The sequence below is a fragment of the Papaver somniferum genome, chromosome 4 (assembly GCF_003573695.1).
Source record: "Papaver somniferum cultivar HN1 chromosome 4, ASM357369v1, whole genome shotgun sequence".
Classification (NCBI taxonomy): domain Eukaryota; kingdom Viridiplantae; phylum Streptophyta; class Magnoliopsida; order Ranunculales; family Papaveraceae; genus Papaver; species Papaver somniferum.
In genome coordinates this window covers 149809294-149814425 of record NC_039361.1, presented here as the reverse complement: position 1 = coordinate 149814425, position 5132 = coordinate 149809294, and positions in this window count along the sequence as shown.

The following is a 5132-nucleotide window of genomic DNA, read 5'->3' as shown; positions in this document are numbered from 1 at the left end:
GCTTAAAAACTAAGCAATATCCCTCCACCGTTAGATGGTCTTTGCTTGTTACACACAAACAAAATATACCTATATTTAGATATGGGTAACGGTACCTAAATGTGTATATTGATTTTCATCAATAATAGTTAAGCGAAGGTATCCATATGAAAACTTTTGTCTTAGCCGTATTCATCCAACACTCTTCTAGATTAAATATGAAATCAATCAATCATGATAGATGATCAAATGAATCTAATTGTGTTTCCAATAGAGTTGTTTAATTGTTCATCATTTGATAGAAATGTATATGAATCAATTGAAAAAAAAATCGGTTTAATTTGTAGTCGTACAAAGTACTTATACAATAATCAATTCATGAACATAAAGCCACGGTTTGCAAAGATTGCATTCCTTAAATCATAGATGTTTTACTTAGTGAGTATGAAAATCATACATGACCGATTTTATAACTCAACCACTGTGTTCGCAAAATTGGTATGCAAACAGTATCTCCGGACCTTGACCTAGTCAAGCCGTTCACAAACCCAGTTCGGGAACAACTGTTCCGGACCCAACTCAGGTAAATCTATTTGCATACTAGGTACGCAAACAGGAGTTCCGGACCTTCTCAGGTAAATCTGTTTGTACACTAGGTACGCTAACAAGAGTTCTGGACCTGAATCATAACAACACAGTTTCCATACTAGGTATGCATACTGTGTTGTATCCAGACATAGTTAATTGTTGTAAACTCTCATTTCAATCATTGAAACATCCTTAGAAGACGACAATGGAAATCTCATACATACCATTAGCTTCAAGTAATTTTCAAGCGATCGAATGATCAATACGAAACTTCCCAAGCTAACATCAAATGATTGTCTCACACAAATCATATAAGATGTTCAAGGTAATTTTCACATGATCCTCTTTTGACTTAATATTTGGTTTTCAACAAATAAATTGTTTCCAACTAAACTCGTCAAGAATATGATGAACATAGCTAAAGCAAAAAGCTTCCAACACATATTTCGAGAAATAGATAAACGAGATACACTCAGCTCGAAATATCAAATGTGTATAATGTAAAAATCTATATAGCTATACTACTTAGTCTCATTAGCAGATAGAATAGAATAGACTTCTGAGCTATAGATAAGTTTTAGCCTCCACATACCTTTTGTTGATGAAGTTCCTCCAAGCTCCTCAGTAGATCTTCATCTTCAATTGGTGAATGTCGTGAAGTCTAAAGCTCAACTACACCTTCTATCCTACTCCGATACATATATATAAGTAGACTAGAAATCAGTTATATAGTTTTGATCAACTAAACTTGACAAACAAGCTTGAGATAACAATGCTTGCGAGTTTGATCGAGCAGTGCTCTAACAAAGATATAAAATAACTCCTACAATATCCCACAGCCGCACTCCCCACAAAGATTTGGCAATTAAGCATAAGTTCATTTAAGAAATATCCCTTATTTGATGTCATTCCCAAGAGAGCAACATGAGCGACCTTACTTTTGCAAGAAAAGAAGGATTTTCTTGGACATTAACAAATCATATGAATTTGTATCCAGTAAACTCGAATTAAATTAACCACAAGAAAAACTTATTGATTAATGTTAATCGTAAACTCTCAACATAAGAAAACTTACAGAACCATACGGTACTTTCACACAGAAGCGGATCAGAGAAAGATCAATATTGCGGAATTTTTCACTATTGATGGTGGATTTTCGACAAAGGTCAAAATCCTAAAATCATGATACTGCATGTTTCTGACCCGGCTTCAATAACGCATGTGACGATTCATGGTTTACGATCCGTGAACCATTTCACAATCTCTGATCGAGTTCCTCTCAGAGCCATGATGAATATGATTCTCGAAAGGCATCCCACTAGCTGAGCGTTCGATGCTGCGCATTTCATCATGAGACTCTATGTAGAATAACATGATTGGGCGGTCCTCCTACATAATTGTTTGTTGAGAGAGCTTAACACCTTCAGGACATCGGCAACACTCGTTGTTCCCTGACTACATATAGAGACCTGAGTCTACATAGAATAATGATTGGGCGGTCCACCTACATAATTGTTTGTTGAGAGGGCAAAAACGCCTTCAGGACGTCGGCGACACTCGATGTTCCCTGACTATGTAGAGAGACCGTGTATAGATTAAGGAGGATCTCCTACATAATTGTTTGTTGAGGGGGCTAAACGCCTTCAGGGCATTAACAACTTTGCACGTTGATTCCCTGCATATACAACTTTCAGAACGAGTATGATGCTTCACTATCTCATATCTCGATTCTTCGATTGATTAATTCTACCGTGACATTCGCCACTGAATTCCAAGAAAATAATCTATTTTATCTCATTACTCCGATTTCGTGATCGAATCCACGTCTGATCTCATGGAATGGTAATAGATAATTTTATTACTCCGATTCTATGGTCGAATCCACGACCCCATGGGACGGTAATGCTCATTTTATTATTCTGAATCCATGGTCGAATCCACGACTGATCTTATGGATTTATAATAAATAACTACTCACCTTTATTACTCAGTTTCATGAATCATTCTCCACTGAATTTCATGAATTATTGATAATCACTCAACAATCGGGGATCTAACTATCACTAAGTAAGCCCCAATAGAATGGGGCAAGTGTACTCAACAATGATGCATGAACGAGCACCCAAATGCACGAACGAGCATTCGAAAATATGGACAAACGAGGAATCCTACACAAAATAAGAGAGAGAAAATAATAATAAAAAATAGAAAAGAGGCGCCTAGGGACCGGGCCCGCTGGACGTTTGGCCATGCCGCCATTTCCGGTCCCCCACGCCTCTTCCTTTTATTTTTCTTATTTTGCTTATTTTCATGAACTCATGAAAACTCCTTCATTCAAGCAACTTTCCTTGTTTGAGCAAAACTCACGGTTTTTCCATATTTTCACGGTTTCATGGAAAGTAATAAAATAGGGAAAGGTGTTGCGGGACCGAGCTACCTAGCGGACCGGACACGGATCTTGTTTCAATAATTATTATTTCCCTTATCTCATGAAACTCCTCCATTTGAGCAAAAATCATGGTTTCTTCGTATTTTCTCAGATATTGCACAAACCATGAAAAAGACAAGTCAAACAGTCACATGACCCGACTAGGCTACTCACGCCAAATATTAAAATATTATTATTTTAATATTCTCCAAATCTTGATCAAACGAGCAAAGTCCTACTTGCTCATTCGAGAAAAATCAAGAATTTAAGTCAAAGATTAAACTCTTCTGAAAATCCAAAATATTGCTCAAACGCACACCAGAAAATACCAAAACTCTCAGGACTGAGGCACGGACATTGTGGATACACGGGCATTCTCCCTTGACCGACCAAGGCTGACCCTAAGGCTTGCAAGGAGCCGGTCCCACACATTCTTATAATTTTAACCTAATTTGCTCGATTGCTCATATTGGTCCGAACTCTTTCCAACCAACTTGGAATTTGCTCAATCGACCATCAGCTGGTCCCACAACTACCGAGGTCCGGTTTCATTCCCTCTTGGTTGGTTCCTCACTTATCCATGAATTAGGTTTTATTACCTAATGCTCAGATGAGCACTATTTAAATAAATGATGAAACCGGCATTTTATCATCATTCTTTTACCAACCGGTCAACTAAGGACCCTAGTGCATGCTCACTCGAGCACTGGGGAATCACATGGTCGTCCATCATCCCATGTGGTCGGTCCCTCCCTCACTCATGACCTATTTTCAGCAATTCATCAATTGACGAACAATTGATCAAAAATTAGGGTTTCGAACAAACGTTCCACAAATCATCATTCTGAGCAAGTTCAAACACTAATAAATTTATGTTGATCAAGTAATCAACATTCAGATTAATTACATAATATTTGGTAGTCTTCCAATATTTTAATTAATATTTTATTGGGTCATGTTACCAATAATTCGTCGAATTGAGCAATACTTGCTCAGTTGCTCGAATATTGATCCGACTATCAATATTCAGTAATTCATCGAATTGAGCAATACTTGCTCAGTTGCTCGAATATTGATCCGACTATCAATATTCAGTAATTCGTCGAATTGAGCAATACTTGCTCAGTTGCTCGAATATTGATCCAACTATCAATATTCAGTAATTTATCGATATTCATTAATTCGTCGAGCAATACTTGCTCAATTTCTCGAATATTGATCCAACTATCAATATTCAGTAATTCCTCGAATCGAGCAATACTTGCTCAGTTGCTCGAATTTACAATATTTTCTCAGACAAGCAACATCAACATAAGAATTATACATCTAACATGTTCAATCCATGAATCACTGAGCATTCGTCATTTATTCTCAATTCAACAAAACTTAAGACTCACTGTCTAATAAGTCAAGAGCTGACTAATTAAATAAACCACGATTCGTGAGACATCAATCACGTCACATGGGGGATACCACTTAGGGTTTTGGTCTTGCGGCCTACGGCACGTGTGTTCATCCACGATGAGAAATGTGAGTAAGTCGTACAAATGGTTTAAGGAGTTAGCAAAGTAGTGGGTGGACAGTTAACCAAGTCTCCGCACGACATGGAATTGGTTTTACCACGATCTCCCAGTTTCCCACTCTTTCACTCAAGAAACCGTCACACTTACAGGGATCAATGTGTTTACTACTCTAACATTATAAATAAGTCTATGGATCCACGATTGAATAACAACAATTTTTCGAGAAATCACTCTCATAAATTCCATCAGTTGGACAAGAACTTATTCGAACTCAACAATTCATCAATTTGCAAAAACCTTCAACACACCCACAATCCTTGATCATTATTGATTCCACACAATTCTCAGCTTCCCTCTTACATATCAACCCATCTCCCCCTTTGTGACCGAATTGACTCTGGAACGGCCATTGACTTGGTTCAGGCCGGAGTCCTACAGATTGACCTCTCAAACTCAAAGCACTCTCGTGCAGTGCATCAGTGTGAGGTTAAGTAGTTTTCTCAGTTCTAGGAGTCTCGTTCGAACCGTCGTCTCTTCAATTCCTTAAAAACCAGCAAATCGTTTTTCCCCATCTACTGATTGGCGACGACAATGGGAGATTAATCTCTCGGTTG